This window comes from Protopterus annectens, chromosome 2.part0, assembly GCF_019279795.1.
Source record: "Protopterus annectens isolate FY-2018-M chromosome 2.part0, PAN1.0, whole genome shotgun sequence".
Lineage (NCBI taxonomy): Eukaryota > Metazoa > Chordata > Ceratodontiformes > Protopteridae > Protopterus > Protopterus annectens.
Window position 1 is genome coordinate 1365062413 of NC_056728.1, and position 21518 is coordinate 1365083930.

Consider the following 21518-nt stretch of genomic DNA (forward strand, 5'->3'; position numbering starts at 1 on the left):
GACTTCAGCGAGACTTTGCTTCGGAATTCGCTGAGTCTCCCCCAGAGTTTGTATCGCCGCAGGACAAACAGCTGTTCTTGGCGAAAATGTCTACTCTGAAGTCAGTCTCAAATACATCTATGTGGCTACTTTCCCACGCCACGGAAAGAGCAGCTAGAGCGGCTGGGACAGGCATAGCCATGAGGCGTCATGCCTGGCTCAGATTATGTCAGTTCGCGGACCTTTTCAAGGTGTCGTTTTATCAATGCTCCCTACGACGGCTCTCCCTCTTTGGGAAGACAGTAAGTGACACACTGGTCCAGAGCAAAAAGGACTGGAAGACTTTGTCTTCCGTCGGAGTCTGCTTCTCTAAACTTCAGCAGTCCTTTTCTAGGAATCAGAGGGCAGAAGAAGATGTGGTTCTGAAAATCTCAGTTTTCCCGGGATTCTCAGGACAACTATTCCCCCACAGGCAGAGGGGGACAAGATCGACGCCGACCCAGAGGTAGAGGGGGTCCCAGGAATTCTGGGTCTAGGGAACCCTTTTCTGATAGACCCGGTCAGCAGCCCTGAGGGGTTTGCCCGACTGTCTTACTCTGGAGGCAGTCTGGGGGCGATTGTCCTTACACCCAGCGGCATGGGAGTCCATTACGACAGATCGCTGGGTTCTTCAGATAATATCCAGAGGTTACTCTATTCCTTTCAATACCCCTCAAAACATTACAAAACACCTCCCGGATGTTCCACCCGCTCACAGGGAGGCCGCAGCTCTAGAAGTTTCAAAGCTGCTTCTCAAACGAGCCATCAAAAAGGTTCCCCCCCTATCAGTCCGGATTAGGCATCTACTCGAGGTTCTTTTTGGTGCCAAAAAAGACAGGGGACCTCAGGCCCATTCTAGACCTGTCAACCTTAAACCTGTTGGTAGCAAAACAGAAATTCCGGATGGTCACTCTACAGTCCATTCTACCTCATCTCAGAGAGTGCGACTGGATGTGCTCATTAGACCTTCAGGATGCTTAACTACTACATCAAAATACACAGAAGCTCCAGGAGGTTTCTGCGCTTCCGGCTGGGAGCCAGTTACTTTCAGTTCAGGGCCCTACCCTTTGGTCTCACCACAGCCCCCAGGGTGTTCACCAAGGTAATGGCAGTTGTGGCCCACCTGAGGCTTCAGGGTATTCAGGTGTTTTCTTACCTGGACGACTGGCTCTTCACTGTGCACAACAAGTATCACTTGTGTCTGGCCCGAGATTATTTCATTCGGTTTGCAGACCTACTGGGAATTACAGTCAATGTTCACAAATCCCATTTGCAACCAGTACAAATTCTAGACTTCATTGGGGCACGGTTAGACACTTTGCATATGAAGGTATTCCTAACTCCAGACAGGATTCTACATCTCAGGGGCTGCATAGCTCAGATAACGAACTCCCAGTCTTCAAAGACGACCGAGGTGCTCCAGGCTCCATGGCTGCCGCCATATCTATTCTACTGTATGCACGCCTTCACATGCGGGTTCTTCAATGGACTCTGGCTGTCCAGTGGTCCTGGCTAGACCTACCCATGGAATTTCCGATCAAGATCAGTCACGTCTGCAGGACATCTCTTCTTTGGTGTTTAACTTCACCCGAGATATCAACAGGACGCCGGTTTGCATCACCCTCAGTCCAAACCACAGTGACCACGGATGCCTCCCAACTCGGGTGGGGGGACACTGTTTGGGAAGGAAGGTCCAAGGCACGTGGTCCCATACAGAGACCAATTTGCACATAAATGTTCTAGAGATGAGGGCAGTGCTTTTAGCGTTGGAAGCCTTTCACACATTCCTCCCTCTCAGATTGATTGCAAGTCAGTCCGACAACATGTTGGTCGTCTGGTATATCAACAAGCAGGGAGGGAACCAGATCCTACCCTCTATGTCGTGAGGCCATCAGAGTGTGGGAATGGGTGATTTCCACCAGTCGGTGTCTGATAGCAATGTACATCCCGGGGCGCTCCAACATTTTAGTGGACAGATTGAGCCGGGGCATTCTGATGCCTTACGAGTAGTCTCTGAAACGGTCAATAGCGGAGGAGATTTTCCTGGCATGGGGTCAGCCTTGCTGCGATCTCTTCGCATCTCCTTCCAACGTGAAGTGCAGCGAGTTCTTCGCTCTGATTCCCTCACCAGGGGAAGTCCCCAGGGACTCTCTAGTCCATGCTTGGCCCCCTGGGCTTCTGTATGCTTATCCACCATTGCCACTCATTCCGAAGTTTCTTCAGAAAGCTTGCCGACTACGGTGCAAAGTGATCCTCATTGTCCCGTTTTGGCCTCGTCAGGCTTGGTTCCCATTCCTTTGGTCTCGTCTATTAGCTCCTCCGTGGGTTCTGGATCCCTGCCCGGATCTAATTTCCCATCCATCGGGGACACGTCCACCCAATCTGGGCAGCCTCAAGCCAACAGCTTGGTTGCTCCAGTTCCGTTAATTGCCAGGACTCCCGGTCTTTTGTCCCAGGTCAAATCGATTCTAGTTGCCTCTCTTAAAGACTCCACTAGAAAACTATATTGCAGTAAATCAAAGCGCTTTTCCATTTAGGCTTCACGGAGAGAAATAGATCCCTTTACAGCTCCTGTTCCAGCAGTGTTGGACTTCTGTCTGGTATAGTTCCTCCACAGTGAAAGTACAATTGGCAGCCATTTCCAGTTTTCACGTTGGCGAAGACAACATGGCCTTGGCCTCCTCTAGGCTGTGTAAGGCTTTTCTTAAAGGTACTTTTCTGCTACGGCCCCCTGTCAAGGATTCTGGACCTCCTTGGGACCTTACTTTTGTTTTACAGGCATTGGTAGCCCCTCCTTTTGAACCCGCAGCTTCGGTGGACTTAATTTTTGTCCTGGAAGACAGCTTTCCTAGTCGCCATCACATCGGCTAGGAGAGTTTCTGAGCTTCAAGCTCTGTCTGCCATGCCTACGTATTTGGTCTTCCATAAGGATAGGGTTTCCCTCCGTACAAACCCTTCTTTCTTACCTAAAGTGGCATCTGAAGCAAACATAAACCAGTCCATTAATCTGCCCATTTTCTTTCCCACCTTTCAAAATAAAGGTGAATACAAACTCCATTTGTTGGATGTTCATAGACAACTTCGTTTTTATCTTCATAGAATGAAGTCTTTCCGCAAAACTGACCAATTGTTTTTCCTTTTCCAAAACATTTATGGGAGAAGCTATTTCTAAAGTTTCTTTAGCCAGATGGATCACTCTTTGCATTTCACATGCTTACAAAGCAAAAGGTTTATCACCTCCTGGTATAGTTAAGGCTCACTCTACCAGGTCCGTGGCGACTTCTGCTGCCTTTTGGTCCAGGGTACCTTTGGACGATATTTGCGCAGGAGCTACATGGGCCAATTCACATACCTTCATTTCCTATTACAAATTGGATCTGATTTAGAGGGGTAGAGCATTCTTTGGCTCTGCGGTGCTCAGGAATATCCTTCCATAAGGGCCTCCCAGGATCGGAGTAGCTGGGGGGACTGTCCCACAGGTTGCAGATAAAATGAAGTTAACTACTTCAGATTAAGAAGTTACGTACTCACCATTACATTCCATCTGAGTAGTTATACTTAATTTTTCTGCAACATTCCCTCCCTCCATCCCCCGGACCTTATCCTGTTTTCAGGTTGGTTATTGGGTTGAGTTGCATATATGTTGTTAGTTGCAGCAAACTCTATCTGAGGGAAGATAGGAGATGGTAGGGCATTATGGGTAAGGGGAGGAGTTCGGAGCTTGGAGCAGATGCTATAAAAAAGTTGCCAGCTCGGATCCAATATGGATCCGTATACCCACAGGTTGCAGAAAAATGAAGTATAACTACTCAGATTGAACGTTATGGTGAGTACATAACTTCTTTTTTTCTACAGTCATGTCTGACCCCGAACTCATGAGTTTTAAAAAGTGTGTGACTTGTGGGCACAGAGTCTGACTCTTGTCCTTTCTGAGCATGTGGTCTGCCTCTGTACTGCCCACTTGGGACTCGTCTTGCACTATTTGTGTGAGGTGAATTAATGTGCACTGATTGATAGAAGAAACAAATTAATCTTAAAAGGTCTTCTGCCTAGTTCAGCTCCTGCCACACGATCCACTTCAGGGGCTCGGACCCCTGCCAGAAAGCATAAGGACCGCAAGAAATCCCCAGTAGGTCCTGTGAATTGGGGGAACTTCCTGCCAAGGCATCTAGGTCTTCGGAGCAGACAGTCTAAGCTTCCATAATCATCTAGGCCTCCCCTCAGCATCGGAGCCGAAGTTTCTCCCTGGAGCCAGTGACATCCAGACCAAAGTCCCCTCTTCCAGGCCTGCTTCTGTTGCTTCCTCCATTATGTCTTTTTGCAGCCTTTACTCCTATATCTCCTTCTTTGATTTTCACTCCTGGTTTCGGTGTTATCAGGTCTGAGCTTTGCTGGAGTCCAGAAGTCAGAGCTGACAGGTACGGTTACCTCAACACCAGTCTCCCTGAATCAGCCGGTTCCGACTGTTTCGGAGTAGAGAGGCTTTTGGAGCCCTAGCTTCAGTGTAGTTTCCTAGGGGTTGGCGTCAGCCACAAAGTTTTCAGAGCCCTCTCTTCCCCTCGGAGCCTTGTCAATTGATAGCTTCCCCATAGACAGCTTTGGCTTCAACAGGAATGCCCTTGGTGTCTTGATCTCCCACGGAGTTCGAGGTGGTGGAGTGTCTGCACTCAGACCCTCTACTCTACCTGTTTCCGAGCCCAGCTCCCCTCCAGCAACCTTTGTGCCTGAGCCATCTACTCTGTCTCCTCCAGGACAGCCTGCCCAGAAAGACTACCAGGTTACTTTCCTTTTGGAACACCAGGAGTCTTCCCATACCTCCCCGAGCACCCCACAGAGGAGGTTCTCTGAAGCACCAGTGCAAAAGGTGACACTTGGATTCCTATTTGGAATCCCTCACAGAGGACACTGATTTCAGTGAAGAAGGGTCCCCTAGATCACCACCTGTGGATGTCTCCTTTGGAGACATTATGGATAATTCTATGCCAAAAAGGAGGTGGTTGGTCTTCCCAAAACCCTAACCCAGCGAAATTGGTGTTTCTGGAACCTTTTGGGTCAGGCCAATCTACATCTTCCACACCCTGTGTGACACAAGGTCAAAAAGGGTGTTCATAGGAAGGAGCTGGATGCAGTGGAATCAGTCCCTAGGTGGCCCGATAAGATTCTTGGTGCGCCTTGTGACTGTCCTCATTGGACCAAGGCGTTCCCGTCGATGCCATGGTGTTGGTAGCCACCATCAAAAGGGAGCTGTCCTGACAGAGCTCCACTGTCTATCCCCCTAACAGGGAGTCTAGGGCTTTGGACAGGTTTGAGAAGTGGGTTTACACTTAAACGACTTTCGCATTGAGAGCTGAATTATTTGACACCTAACCAGACTGCACAGAAACTTTAGTCAAGGAACTCTCTCTAGTTCTGTCCCAGGGTCCATGTCTGCCAAGGAACAGAAGATCTTTTCCTCGAGAATGGCCACCCTTCAGTCTATTACTAACGCGTCCATGAGGTTAATTTCTAATGCTGCAGAAGATGCTTCACTGGCATCCAGATCAGGCATTGCTGCCAGACACTATGCCTGGATGCGGCTGTGCGATTTCTCAGAACCCTACAAGGTGTCCTTCACCCATGCCCATTTGGACCAATTGACTTTTTTCAGTCCAGTGGTCAGACACACAATCCCAAAGTGAAAAGGATGGAGAGACCTTGTCTGTTGTCAGGATCTGCTTCTGTACCCCACAATGGACCTTTTCCAGGAACCAGTGTGGAGGTAAGAAGTTGCGGTTCCAAAAATCTCAAGGTCCTTTTCAGGATTCCCAGGGATATCTTCCTCCCAAAGGCAGAATGGGAAATGGTTATAATGGCAGACGCTGCCCTCTTGGTAGTGGGTCCGATGAATCAAGGGTCTCTGGGTTCTTTCTCAGACGGACCCAGTCAGTGATCCTGAGAGATTGCCAGATTACTCCTCTCTGGAGGCAGTCGAGGGACATTTGTCTTTACGCCCAACGCCTGGGAAGCCATCACAAAAGATTGCTGGGTGTTTAAAAATCATATCCAGAGGCTATTCAATACCCTTTTCCAGAATCACTCTCCAAGCAAAACCCTTTCCCATTTTTCAATCGGATGGAGACTGGATCCTTAAAGATTTTAAAGTTGCTCTCAAAAAGTCATCAAAAGTGTATCCCCAGACCAGCTCGGATAAGGCATCTACTCCAGATTCTTTTTAGTGCCCAAAAAAAGGGGACCTCAGGCCCATTCTGGACCTTACCACCTCAACAAATCTGTTGCCAGTTCAAACTTCCGAATGGTCATGATATAGTCCATTCGGCCCTTCCTGCAGAAAGACAATTGGATGTAATCTATAGACCTTCAGGACTATCACATTAAGATGAACAGGCACTCCAGAAGGTTCCTCCGCTTCCGGCTAGAAACCAATCGGCAGTTCAGAGTGCTGCTCTTTGGTCTCACCACAGCCCCTAGGGTGTTCACCAGATGCATGGCATTTGTCAGCTCACCTGAGACTGCAAGGATTCCAGGTGTTTCCATACCACGACAGTTGTCTAACTGCTTCCATCAGGCATTGACGTCTAGAAGCTAGAGAATTTCTATTTTGCCTAACCTCGACCTTGGGCATCTCTATCAACCTGAAAAAGTCTCCGCTTCAACCGGTCCAAGTCATAGACTTCATTGGAGCCCAACTGGATACCATTCATTCTCTATAGCCCTTCTTCCTCTGAACAGAATTTCCACTTTAAGGGTTCATGTCAAACAGATTATGGACATTACTTCTCCCCCAGCAAATCTTGTCTTGTCCTACGGGCCTTGGGGTCCATGGTGGCCGCATTCACCCTGATACTTCTAGCTTGCCTTCACATGAGTACTTCAATTGATATTAGCATCCAGTGGTCCCTCCTGTACTACCCATTTCACCAGTATACAAATGATCTCTTCTATGGTGGATCCAGTCTGAGGATCTTCAGGGCTGCCCGTTCATCCTTCACCCTCCTCAGGCCTCTGACCATGGAAGAATCCCAGTTAGGGTGGGTGGGGTATTAACTGGGACAAACAGTCCAAGGCACATGGTCCCCCCTAGAGACCAACTTGCATATAAGTCTTCTGGAGAGGAGAGCGATATTTCTTGCATTGCAAGCCCTTCATTCCTCTCTCCCCATGGGAACTATTGATAAGTTGTCTATCTCGCCTTCATTCTTGTTGGTTGGGTTCGGAGCCAATCCTCTGCTCAGACTCAGCCATCTTCTAAAGCTCGAGAGCTGCCTACTGGCTCGAGGCCCCCAATATCCCATGATGCCTGACGCTAGATACTCCGATCTCGTTTGTCCCTTCTGCTGCGAGGTTGTTCAACTGGCTCAGGTCGTATAAAACCTTTATTATCGTTGTTTTTTTCCTGTCATAAGTCTTTTTTTTTTGTAGAATAAGTCGTTCTATATAAACTGTATTGTAGCTAGTTACTTCTCCTCAGAAACTTGTTTAAATTAGTGCCCCCCCCTCTCCCTTTCCTTACCTCGAAATGTTTTTCCATTTAAGTTAGAGGATAACCTTTTCTCTCTATCTACTTTCCTTTTAAAAAAACTGTTTTTCTGTATGCTTTTGGTTTTGGTGACTGTAGTCTGTAATTTCTATTGGTTAGTTACCTTAACTTTTGTGTGTTTGTTTCTTTTTTTCCTTGGTTTTTCCTTCACAATGTCCAAGGATCCTAAGCCATCCGGATTCAAGAAGTGTGACTCATGCTGTCAGAAGATGTCTCTTGACAGATGGTCACAATTCTTGTGTTTATTGTCTGGGCGCCGTGCACCTGTAGGACTCTTGCTCGATTTGCCATGCTTTCAGTCCGTGTCCTGCAGGAGCGCAAAAACAAGCTGATACTGCGGGGTTTGCTTAAGCCCCAAGATTCACCGGCTAAGGCTCAGCCCGTGAAATCTTCCAGGCCACCTAAACCTTCGGCTCCCATTTCGGAGCAGTCTGGTGAAGCTATACCATCCATCTCTGCTCCGGCTGGATGTCCTTACCTCCCAGTCGGCTCCGACACTTTCTTTGGAGCCGTCTGAGAGTCTCAAAAGATCTAGGTCTCCTTCTCTGGAGTCGATACGTTCGGCTCAGAGATCACCTCTGCTCCAGTCGGAGCGTAGTAATCTCTCATCCCACTCTTCTCGGTCCTCAAGACTTTTGGACCATGACTTGGAAAGAGTGGTCAGTAGGTTGCTGAAATCGCAGGCCCTAGCCAAAATGTTGTCCAGCCCCCCCTCATCAGGTGTCTGCTCCGTCCACGTCTGTAGATATTCCTCCTCCGACTCGTCCTTTGAGCTCGGAGCCGGAGTTCGTTGGGGTTGGAGTCATGGAACCGTCTGCTCCGATACCTTCTCCTTCGGTTTCGTCATCTGCTCCGATCCCTTTCATGGTACCGTCCCTGGAGGGATCTGGGCGCTGGGACTCCCTTGTCGGCTCCGAGGGGGCGAGTGGCATCGGACACTTGTCCGACCCCACTCTCCCCCTCGGGGCTTCGGCTCAGGTGAGCTCTGCTCCCACATCTGCCTCGGAGCCGTCCCCCTTGGTGTGGGGAGGGATTCTGGTTTCTTCGGAACTGGAGCCCTCTCTGCATCTGGGCAGGGACGCCTTTGAGGTGATGAGTGTACTGGCCCCTGAATCAGTCCCACGATCGACCCCATCGGCTCCTCCCCCTATGGTGCCTGCGTCAGCCTCTGCCCCTCTTCCAGACTCCAAGTGTGGGGATCCAGCGCTCCAGGACACCCCTTTAGGTATATCTTCCTCTTCCGAGGCCTCCTCTGATCATTTAGAGGAGCCACCTCGTAAGAGTAAATGCAAGTGGAAGCATGTTGACTCCCCCTGAGTCTGTCACATCAGATACCGACTTAGAGGATTCGGAAGGGTCCCCAAGATCCCCCTGTGAAGATGTCTCCTTCTCAGACATTCTTGAGATGCTTAGAGGGGGAACTGGACTGCCCTAAGCCCTTCTGAGGATGAGTCTGTATTCCTGGACGTGTTTGGATCCTGACCTTCCACCTCCTGGGTGTCTCTGCCTTTCGACCCACTGATGTCTGCGGTGGCTGTGAAGGCGTGGTCAGCTCCAGACACAGTGGAACTGACCCCCAGAAGACCTGCCAAATTCATTACTGCACCACAAGACAAACAGTTTTTGACTAAAGGTGTCCCCGTTGATGCCATGGTGGTAGCGGCTGCCACAAAGGAGGAGTTGGCAGAAACTTCTACATCTGTCCATCCCCCTAACAAGGAGTCAGGACGATGGACAGATATGAGAAGCGGATGTTCTCTTCAGCGACCTTTTCCATGAGGTCCCTGAATTATTTGTGCCACTTTACCCGTCTTCAGAGGGATCTCCTTAAAGAGTTTGGAGATGCCCTCCGAGATCCATCAACTGATGGGGCCCAGGCTAAGGCAGCCACCCAGCTGGCGACTCTTAATTCAGTGGTAAACTCCTCCATGAAACTATATGCAGCCGATGGTGCAAGTAGAGCCGCAGGCACAGGCGTTGCCCTAAGGAGGCACGCTTGGATGCGGCTGTGTAACTTTGTGGAACCTTTCAGAGCGTCTTTCACCAACACCTCCTTTGATGGTTCCTCTCTCTTTGGATCACAGGTGAAGGACACCCTTACCAGGTGTAAGCAGAAAGGCAAGAGACTCTCTGCCGTAGGAGTCTGTTTTTCCACTCCTTCCAGACCATATCCCAAGGGTCAGAAGAGTGGGAAGATGTGGTTCTGGAAATCCCAGGGAGCCTTGCCGGACACACGTGGTGAGTTTCCCTCCAGGGGCAGAGGAGGGAACAATAATAGACGCTGCCCTCGTGGCAGAGGGGGTCTGCAAAATCAGGGCAGCAGAGAATCCTTCTCTGAGAAGCCCTTCCAGCATCCCTGAAGGGTTGCCCGACTGCCTGCATCTGGAGGCAGTCGGGGGAAGATTATCGCTGTACCCAAGAGCCTGGCAAGACATAACACAAGACAGATGGGTACAGTCTGTTATATCTGGAGGGTACAGAATTCCCTTTGTTCGCACCCCCTTAAGGTCAAACAAGTCCCTTCCAGACGTTCCAACCAATCTAAGGGACCAAGCAGTTCAAGAAGTCTCAAAACTGCTAAGAAAAAGGGCCATCCAGCAAGTCCCAGCAGACCAACAAGTATCCGGAATCTACTCGAGGTTCTTTTTGGTACCAAAAAAGACAGGGGACTGGAAACCCATTCTGGATCTCAGCAGACTGAACAGGTCTGTACAAAGAACGAAGTTTCAGATGGTCACGCTACAGTCCATTTTACCCTTCCTGGATCAGGACAATTGGATGTGCTCTCTAGATCTTCAGGATGCGTACTACCACATCAAAATGGACAGACACTCCAGAAGATTCCTTCGCTTCTGGCTGGGAGCCAGCCATTATCAGTTCAGAGCTCTGCCCTTTGGTCTCAACACAGCCCCCAGGGTGTTCAAATGTATGGCAGTAGTTACCGCTCACCTGAGAAGGCAGGGATTCCAGGTGTTTCCATATCTAGACGACTGGCTACTCACTGCCACTACCAGGCATCACCTTCTGCGAGCCAGAGACTGCATTATTGAGACTTGATCCAGGCTAGGTATCACAATAAATTTTGAAAAGTCTGTATTGCGCAAATTTAAATACCAGAGACATGTCAGCGAGCCTTCCGCCAGACAGGGTATTAGTGATTCGCCAACATGTGTAGGTTTTATTAGCATGCAAAAAAATCCAAGCCAGGTTCGTCCTCCAAACTCTAGGTCTCATGGCAGCAGCGATCATACTTCTCCCTCTAGCTCGTTTTCACATGAGGTTTCTTCAGTGGCTTCTGTTCACCCAATGGTCCTTCCAGCAGCTTCCCATGTCTTACATGATTATCACACAAGCATGCAAGGAGCACCTTGCGTGGTGGATGGTCTCCACATCAGTGTCCCACGGCAGACCATTTGTGCTCCCCCCGCCAGTTGCTACGGTGACCACAGACGCCTCCCTGATTGGGTGGGGGGGCATTACCAGGGCAGAACAGTCCAAGGCACCTGGCAACCTCACGAGTACCATCTGCATATAAACGTCTTGGAGTTGAGGGCCGTGCTCTTAGCGTTGCAAGCTCTTCAGGACTCTCTTCCTACCAGGGCCATTGCAATTCAAACGGACAATATGTCAGTAGTGTGGTACATCAACAAGCAGGGCAGAACCAGGTCCTACCCCCTATGTCGAGAAGCACTCAGACTCTGGTAGTGGGCGATCTCTTCTCAACGGTTTCTGATTGAGGTCCAACATCGTAGCAGACAAGCTGAGCAGAGCAATTCTCATGCCTCACGAGTGGTCTCTAAATCAGGTAGTTGCGGACCAAATGTTCCGCAGATGGGGCCAACCTTGCTGCGACCTTTTTGCAACTCCCTTCAACAGCAAGTGGAGCAACTTCTCTCTCCTTCCACTTCCCGGACATTCCCCCAGAGACGCTCTAGTCCAAGATTGGCCTCAGGGACTTCTTTATGCATTCCCTCCTTTTCCCCTAATCCCAAAGCTAATACAGAAAGCTACCGTATTGGGCTGCAAAATTATCCTCATTTTTCCTTACTGGCCTCGACAAATATGGTTCCCGTTCCTGCATCACCATCTTCTCGAGCAGCCTTGGACTCTGGACCTAGTTCCAGACCTTCTGATTCATCAATCGGGCGGGCTGCACCAATCCTTATGATCTCTCCAGCTCACTGGTTGGTTGCTCCACTTCCAACTTTAGCCATACTTCCAGATATCTCCCCCTCTGTGCGTGAAATCATTTTGTCATCACACAAGTCTACGACTAGAAAAACTTACGCTTGTAAGTGGAAACGTTTTTCTTCTTGGGCAGAGGCTATGAGTATAGACCCCTTTTCAGCCCCTGTACACCACATTTTGGAATTTCTTGCGGAGCTCTCCATGCTGGGTCCACTTCTGCTACAATTAGAGTTCAGTTAGCTGCAATTTCAAATTTTTACATTGGCCTGTCTGAAAACAATATCCTGTCTCATAAGCTATGTAAAGCTTTTCTCAAAGGGACCACTCTGCTCAGAGATCTCCACCACCATTGGATCTAAATTTGATTTTAGCTTCTCTAATTCTGCCACCTTTTGAACCTGCAGCTTCTTGTTCCTTGAAGTTCTTATCTTGGAAAACCCTTTTTCTGATAGCTATGCCAGAAGAGTTTCGGAACTTCAGGCTCTTTCTATCCGTCCTCCGTACCTGGTGTTCCACAATGACAGGGTTGCTCTCAGGACTAATCCTTCCTTCCTTCCTTCCTTCCTAAGGTCTATTCAGAGAATAACTTAAATCAGTCCATTGACCTCACAGTGTTTTTTCCTAACCACTCCAACAGGGCAGAATACAAGTTGCATCAGTTAGATGTTCACAGGCAACTACGCTTTTATTTGCATAGGACCAACTTTTCCTGTCTTATTCTTTGGGTAAACAAGGTCTTCCAGTCTCCAAAGTAACCTTGTCCAGATGGTTGACTTCTATCATCACATTTATATATCAACTGAGGAATAAAGAATTGCTAGTCAAACCAAAAGGTCACTCCACCAGAGCTTTAGCCACTTCGGTGGCCTTTCAGGCTAGGTTGCCCATGGAATCTATTTGTGCTGTGGCTACGTGGGCCAATCCACATACTTTCATTTCTCATTACAAGTTGGATGTGGGTTCTAGGAGCAGAGCTGATTTTGGTTCCACTGTTCTGAAGAGTCTGTTCCGATGAGCCACCCAGAATTTTAGGTGCTAGGGACGCTGTCCCCAACCAGCAAGAATGAAGGCGAGATGGACTATAGATAGACTTAACATAAAGAAGTTATGTACCTACCATAATGTTCCAAGTTAGTTGTCTTCTTCTCGCCTTCTTTCTTGCATCCCACCCTCCATCCCCCTATCCTAGTGGACCGAGAAGAGTTCCTCTTGATTTTTCACTGGCTGAGTCTACTCCAGCTCTTCCTTTCTGACTAGTAGTCTCTTCAGTAGGATATGTGCATTCTAGGATAGGATTCCTTTCTTCTTATGTCTGCAGTTAGTCTTACCAAACAAGATCTGGGTATCTAGCGCCAGGCATCATGGGATATAGGGGGCCTCGAGCCAGTAGGCAGCTCTCGAGCTTTAGAAGATGGCCGAGTCTGAGCCGAGGATCCCAACCAGCAAGAAAGAAGGCGAGAAGAAGACAACTAACATAGAACGTTTGGTAGGTACATAACTTCTTTTTCAGATGGAAAACATGTCAGTGGTCTGGTAAATCAACAAGCGAGGAGGGACCAGATCTTGCCCCTTGTGTTGAGAGGCCATGAGGATGTGGCAATAGGCAATTTCTTCCAACCACTTTCTCATACCAATGCACATTCCAGAGAAGTCAATAATCCTGGCGGACAGGCTCCAGGACCATTCTGTGCTTGGAGTGGTCTCTAAATCCTTCAGTGGCGAATATGATCATCTAGAGATGGGGCCAGCCTTGCTCCATTTTTTGTGTCTCCGTCCAACACCAAGTGTAGTGAGATGTTCTTCATCTCACATTGCTGCAGTCCTTACACTTGGGTAGTCCGCTGTCCTCGGTCGGCCCGAATATCAAAGTATAAGGCTGACGTCGGTCAAGGCGCATTTGACTGACATCAGGACGTCAGGGTACAAATGCGCATGACCGACGTCATATCCTCAGTCTTTTTTGCCGCATGGTCCGATGCAGAAGCAGCGTTGCAAGTGCCGGTTGGCGTTCTGAAATTGTTCGGTTTGGAGTTTCAGACTGAGTCAAAGTTGGCTGGTACCCGTTGGGGAATATTTTAGTTTTTCTTGCCTCAGTGATTTACGGATGTCAGAAAAAGTAAATAATTGTATTTCTTGTGGGAAACAGATACGCATAGAGACTACCATACTTTGTGTATTCCTTGATTTGGGCCTGAGAACGACGTTGTTGGGTGTCGCTCTTGTGCTAGATTCAACAAGCGCACTATAAAGAGAAGGTTAGATTGTGCCAGGTTAGTCTTCGGGAAGCGGTGCAATTATAAAATGCCGTCGGATGCTCCGACGCCCGCTTCTTCGAAGAAGCGCAAGGACAAAGCAGTTAAACCTAGGCTGGAGGAACCGTCTGTACCGGACGCCGGTTCTTTAGAGGCGTCGGTGGAGCCGGTAGTTTTACCGGAGGTTTCTTTGGGATCCCAGGGTGAAACTTTGTTATTGCAGGATGTGGCCTCTCAGGAGGCAGGCCAGGCTGATGGGGCTTCTCAGGTTACTATACTCCCCTCACTGCCTAGGGTGGTTAGGCCCTCTCCTTCGGTTTCCAAGGCTTCTCCTAGGGGCAGGCCAGGTTTAGCTTCTGTTGGTGTTACCCCTAGTTCTTCAGGAACTGTGCCCAAGAAGCATATGCTTAAAATGGCAGAAGATTTGATTATCTTGATTAGGGGTTCTTTACCCCCTCCTGATAAGAGGCCTAGGGTGGAGCCTGAGCTAGGGAGTTTGGAGCAGGCTTCGGATGTTTCTGAGTCTTCGGCTGAAGACTTGCAGGAGTATTCTCCCTATTCTGATTCTGATGTGGATGATTCTACTCCTTCTGCTTCTCCTCCTGAGGATTTTTCTTTTTCAGAAACTCTTCATTCCATGAGGGAGCATTTTAAGTGGGAAGGTCAGGATTTCTCTGATTCCAGGAAAAGGCTTAGGGAGTTTTTATTTTTACCCCAGCATAGGCCTTTGGCTATACCTCCTGTTTTGGATGTAGTGGAAGATGTTTTTACAGAGGCTTCTCTTAATCCTGATTCTTTGCCTCCTGCTCCTGTTAAACCGGATAGGTATTACAGGGTGCCTGAAGCTCATAAGTATCTTTTTAAGAGTCCTAGGGCAGACCCAGAAACTGTTAGCCAGGGCCCTAAAGGTGTTAAGGCTTCTGTTGTCAAGAATCCGGTTCCTGCAGATAAAGAGGCCAGGGCTTTGGATAGATGGGGAAAGAAAGTTTATACTTCTTCCACTCTAGCTATGAGGGCTTTGAATTTCCAGTTTCACATGTTGAAATACCAAAACTATCTCCTTTCACAATTGAAGTCTAAGGTTGATGCTCTCGCGGAAGGTATTGATTGTAAAGAGTTACAAGATTTAGTACATGTTTCTGAACAGGTGGGTAAGCATTCTTTGCAATGTGGTTTTGATGCTGTACAGGCCTCGGCTAGGGTGGCTGCCACTGGGTCAGTTCTTCGCAGGCACGCCTGGCTGAGGGATCAAAATTTATCTGACCATGTTAAAACAAGGATTTTAGATGCTCCTTTACAATCTGATGTGTTGTTTGGTTATCCTGTTGAGGCAGTTTTAAAGAAAATGGAGGACAAGGCTAAGTCTATGCAGACTGTTAAAGATTTTTGCAGGTTCAGCCTCAAAGTTTAGTAGAAATTGGCCTACTAAGGGGTGGACGATCCTTCTTATGATTCCCAGTCTAGGGGCAGATCTAGACGTGGTAGGGCAGAGCTCAGGCTCTTTCAGGCCTAGAACAGGGAGTTCTCCTGCACAGTCTTCGGGTGAGGGCAGGGGTCAGTCCTTTCGTAAACAGACCCAATGACCTACCTTTTCAGCTGCCAGAACCTTCTCGTCTGGCAGCACCTTTGGGAGGAAGGTTGGCACTTTTCAAAGAAAATTGGAACTTAATTACCCAAGACAGATGGGTATTGGATATCATACACCACGGTTACAGGTTTTATTTCCATACCTTGCCTCCTTTCAAAGGCATGCCGGACGTTCCTCCTCAACAAAGAATAGAGGCACACAAGCAAATTTCTCTGTTACTCCAAATAGGGGCCATTCTGCCAGAAGTGGGCCTAGGATTTTATTCTCGCCTGTTCCTAGTACCAAAGAAGGGGAACACGTGGGGACTAATTTTGGATTTATCTATCCTCAACACTTATCTGGACATTCCCAAGTTCAAAATGTTGACGTTACAACAGCTTTTACCTCTGCTGGGCAAAGACCATTGGATGGTAACTTTGGATCTCAAGGAGGCTTACCTTCATGTTCCTATCAGACTAAGTTGCAGGAAGTATCTGCGTTTTCGAGCTGGGACTTCTCACTATCAGTTCTCTGCATTGCCCTTTGGCTTATCTACTGCTTCAGAGTGTTCACGAAAGTTCTGGCTCCAGTGATAGCTTTCTTCAGGCTAAAAGGAATACAGATCTATCCTTATTTGGACGACAATTGCCTGATTCTGGCTCAAGAAAGGGACGAGCTTCTTCAGCATTTGGAATATGTGATAGCAGTGCTAAGATGCCTGGGGTATTCTGTGAACGAAATAAAGTCCAGTCTAGTACCCTCAAGACATTAAGGTGTGCTTTCTGGGTGTAAGACTGAATACAGGATCCCAGATGGCCTTTCTAACCCCGGACAAACAAAACAGTCTTTCCCTTTACTTCCATCAACTATCTCTATCAGTCCGGCTGACTGCAAGGACAGTCCTTCAAGCCTTAGGGTTCATGGCATCTTGTATTCTGGTGCTTCCTAATGCCAAACTGCATATGAGGAAGCTGCAATGGTATTCTATCTCAAAAATGTATGGACACAGCACTGCCAGGATCTGGACACTGTCATTCAAATAATACCTTGCATTCAAAAGGAATTTTTGTGGTGGCCTCAGGAATGTCACCTAAACAAGGACTCTCTGTGACCCGCCAGAGGCTAGGTCAGGATTTTAACGACAGATGCCTCAGACAAAGCTTGGGGAGCTCATCTAAATGGAAAGTGGATACAAGACAAGTGGCCTGTCAGACTACAACATCTACATATCAACCTGAAGGAGATGTTAGCAGTCCAGTTTGCATTGATAGCTTTCAAGGATTTACTTCTTCCAGGTTAGGTGTTGATTCTAACAGACAACACAACTGTCATGTGGTACATCAACAAACAAGGGGGAACACATTCTTATCCTCTATGCAGGCAAGCAATGATTTTGTGGGAGACTGCTCTCAGCTTACAGCTCAATCTTCAAGCAAGGTTTCTGCCAGGAGCACAGAACTCCTTAGCAGATGTGTTGAGCAGACGAATTATGGATCCCCACGAATGGAAATTGGATCCTCATGTATTTCAGAAATTGACAGTGTCATGGGGAACTCCAGACATAGATCTGTTCGCTTCTCCACTAAACCATCAGCTGCCAAAGTTTTGCACAAAAAGGTTTCATCCCACAGCTTGGAAAGTGGATGCTCTTTCTTTCAAGTGGAGCACCTCATGTATGCCTTTCCACCTCTGCCTCTCTCCTCCTCCCAAAGGTACTTCTAAAGGTCAGACAGGACAAGCCAAGGATGATTTTAATAGCTCCAGATTGGCCTCGACAGCACTGGTACCCATTACTGAGAAGTCTGGCACGGAAGCCTCCATGGCCTTTGCCTTCGATCCCACACCTGTTGTCACAGGAGGACAGCCATTTGCTCAATGTCAAACTTCACTCTCTTCACCTAACAGCCTGGCATATTCTGTTTTAAACCATAAAGGGTCTCAACTTCCTCAACAAGTTTTGAATGTGATTTTGGAAGCTAGAAGGCCTAGTACAAGGAAAGTGTACGCAGATAAATGGAAGAGATTTTTATTTTGGAGTACAGCAAAGGATTTTGATGTTTCTGAGCCTAATTTAAGTGTGGCTCTTCAATATCTTACTGAGTTACTGGACAAAGGTTTGTCCTTCTTCTTCTATTAAGGTTCATGCTGCAGCAATTTCAGCTCACTATGAATGTGACCTCCATTGTTTTCTCATCCTTTGTTCAAGCAGTTTCTTAGAGGGGCAAAGAATTTAAGACCCCATGAGAGCCCTACTCCTGCTTGGGATCTCAATTTTGTGTTGGAGAAACTCACTCTACAACCTTTTGAGCCTGCAGCTACTTCTGAGTTGAAATATTTATCACGGAAGACTGCCTTTTGTTGGCCATTACCTCTGCAAGAAGGGTTTCTGAATTACAGGCCCTTATGGCAGTTGAGCCTTTCTTGATTTTCCATCAGGATAGGGTATCTTTTACGCACTAATCCTTCCTTTATGCCTAAGGTGGTTTCTAGTGTGGCTTTTAAACCAAACTATTCATTTGCCTACTTTTTATGCAAATCCCCAAAATCAAGGGGAAAAGATTTTGCACACTTTAGATGTACACAGGCAGTTGCGTATATTATTTGGACAGAACTAAGGGGTTCAGGCAGTCTCAGCAGTTATTTGTTTCTTTTGTTTTGAGTTCTCAGGGCAAGCCTGTGTCAAAACAAACTATTTCTAAGTGGATTGGGTTTTGCATTGCTTTCTGTTACTCCCATCATGGCAAGGAGATTCCAGCTGGGATTAGGCCTCATTCCACTAGGGCTACTGCCACTTGACAGCTTTTGAGGGGGTAGCAACCAAAGATATTTTGGAGGCAGCTACTTGGAGTTCAGTGCATACTTTCTCTAGGCATTATCACCTACCACTTTACTCAAAAATCCAGGGCTGGTTTTGCCACTGCTGTTTTGCAGGGCATTTTGGCAGCTCCTGCTTCCTTATAGTTTGGCCATCCTCCCTTTCCTCTGCTTTGGGATTCTACAAGTGTAAGGACTGCAGCAATGTGAGATGAAGAACATAGTACAGTTTTGTACCTACCATAAAATGTAGATGTTCAAGATCCACATTGCTGCAGTCCAATTACTCCTCCCTCTCCGTCCCTCTGTAGTTAGAGGTGGTTGTGTGTGGGTTGGGTTGTAAATATTGTATATATTGTACATATAATTACTGCAAGGGTGGTTGGTTGTTTGTTTGCTGTCTTTTGGATTTGACCTTTATTTTTAGGGTCTTCTGACATCTGGGGCAAGAAAAGACTGAGGATATGACGTCGGTCATGCGCATTTGTACCCTGACGTCCTGATGTCAGTCAAATGCGCCTTGACCGACGTCAGCCTTATACTTTGATATTCGGGCCGACCGAGGACAGCGGACTACCCAAGTGTAAGGACTGCAGCAATGTGGATCTTCGAACATCTACATTTATGGTAGGTACAAAACTGTACTTTTCTTGCCCTGGTCGTTCCTCAGGGACAGTCACAGAAGGACACGAAGGACACTAGTCCATGCTTGCCCCCCCCCCACCCGATCTACTTTATGCCTATCCTTCTCTTCCCCTCATTCCCAAATTTCTGCAGAATGCTCCGATATTGAAGTGCCTAGTGATTCTCATTGCTCCATTTTGGCACTGACAAGTTTGATTCCCCTTCCTTTAGTCTCACCTGGTCTGTCCACTATGGACTCTGGATTCCTCTCTAGATCTGTTGTCCCATCCCTCTGGACACTCCCATCTAGATCTCATGAACCTGAAACTAACTGCTTGGTTACTCCACTTCTAATGATGGCTACTACTGGGCTTTCTTCCCCAGTTAGAAATTTTGATTGCGACACACAAACCGTCAGCGAGGAAGCTATACAATAGTAAGTGGAAGAGATTCTCTATTTGGGCTCATCAGAACAATCTGAATTTCCTGTTTTGTATACTTCATAATGGAGCTAGTTTTTCTGAGGTGAAAGTGCAACTGGCAGGCATTTCCAGTTTTCATATAGGGGAAAATTTGTTTTCTCTAGCCTCATCTAAATTTTGCAAGGCCTTATTAAAAGGCACCTTTCTCCTTCGTCCTCCTATCAAGGAACCTGTTGCCTCCTGGGATCTCACCATGTTTTACAGGCCTTAGTCTCACTCCCTTTCAAGCCTTCAGACAAGGTAGATTTAAAGTTTCCGACCTGGAAAACCATGTTCTTGGTGGCCATTACCTCATCCAAAAGAGCATCTGAATTACAGGCTTTGTCTTGCAAGTCTCCATATTTGATTTTTCACAAGGACAGAGCTACTTTGTGTACTAACCCTTCCTTTCTGCCCAAGGTCGCTTCTGAGGCTAACAACTTGGTTTAGCAACCTGCCTTTTTTTCCTAATTTTCAAAACCGAGGAGAGTATTAACTTCATACGCTGGACGTGCACAGAGAGCTTTGTTTCTATTTGGATCGAACCAAAATTCTTTGTTTCATTTTCTAAGTCCAGGTTGGGTAAACCAGTTTCCAAGGTTACCCTGGCTCATTGGATTACTGGTTGCATTTAAACTTGCTTACTGCACAAGAGGCATCCCCTTATGTGTCACATTGTCTGTTTCCACCTCTTCAGCCTTTTGGTCGAAACTTCCAATTGAAGAAACTTGTTCAGATGCTACTTGGTCGAACCACCATACTTTTATATCACATTGCAAACTAGACATCATTTTCCAGGAACAGAGCCTCCTTTGGTTCTACTGTGCTCTGGAATATCTTTCCTTGAGGGCCACCCAAGTTCTTCTATAACTGGGGACTCTGTCCCACAGGTTGAAGAGCAAATGAAGGCAACAACATCAGATAAAGAAGTTATGTACTCAACATAACATTCCATCAGTGTTGCCACTCATTTGCTCTTTAACCTTCCCTTCCTCCATTCCCCTACCTGTTGAAAAATGTAATGGAATTATGTGGACCAGTATTTCGTTACTGTTTGAGCTCTTGAAGTACTCCTTTTTGACTTGCCCTATTGTCTTTGGGTGATTTCTTTCTAATTGTTTGATTAGATGAGGTATAGAATTTGCAGGAGAGGAGCATTATGGGTAGAGGAGTTGCTCAGATGTCAGAGCTTTGGTTGGCGGCAGTGTGTGATTCGATCCTTGGGTCCAAACCCACAGATTGAAGAGAAAATCACAGATGGAATGTTATGGTGAGTACGTAACCTTTTTTTTCGTCCATTCCTCAATAGGATTACCACCTGTCCCACATTACTAGGGGCAGTCCCTCTTTGTGCAGTTGTGTCCTGCAAAATTGTAAAAATGGTAAATGTCCTGAGATTTCAGGACAAAATTATTTCCTATATTTTATGTAATAGTTGCATAAAACAGTTATTCTGTATCTGAAACACCTAAATGTTATACACAAGAGAATAAGCAACTAAAATGCTAGAAGAATAAGCTTTTATATTTAAGCAAAAAAGTAAAGTTCTGTCCTTTTGTACTGGCCGTGGGTATGTTTCAGCCTGCAAAATCTGATGTTTATACCAAAAATGTCCCACTTTGGGCATTTGAAAAGGTGGCAACCATTGGGCTTTGGATCAGACAGCATCTGTAGCTCAAGCTCCTCCCTTTCCAAACACCAGATCTCATTTGCTGCTTCCAGTGACCAGACATGTTTTTTGTGGCTCAAGCCTTTGGGAGATAAGTAAAGTGTATTTGGTATTTCAAATTACCATATTTCTTTGGGTCTTTCACTTCTTCTTTCCTCCTACCCTCCCATATGTTGTAAATTTAAAAAAAATGTATATTTTCTGAGTGGTTGGTCATGGTTGTTCCTCTAGGCCTTGTGCGTTTCCACTACTTGTCTCTCTTTCTACTAGTTTATAGGACTGTATGATATTGTTTCTTCTCAATTCATTGGGAATTTTTGTACCATTGCTGATAAATTACCTGTAGCTTTTTTCAGTTGGCTTGGATTTTGTTTCAGAATTTTTAACC

General features: G+C 47.0%; 1 protein-coding gene across 1 annotated transcript in view; it reads left to right on the forward strand.

The window, feature by feature from the left end:
- MAD2L1 (mitotic arrest deficient 2 like 1) overlaps positions 1–21518 on the forward strand; it is a 321640-nt gene that overhangs the window by 128136 nt on the left and 171986 nt on the right. The window lies entirely within an intron of this gene.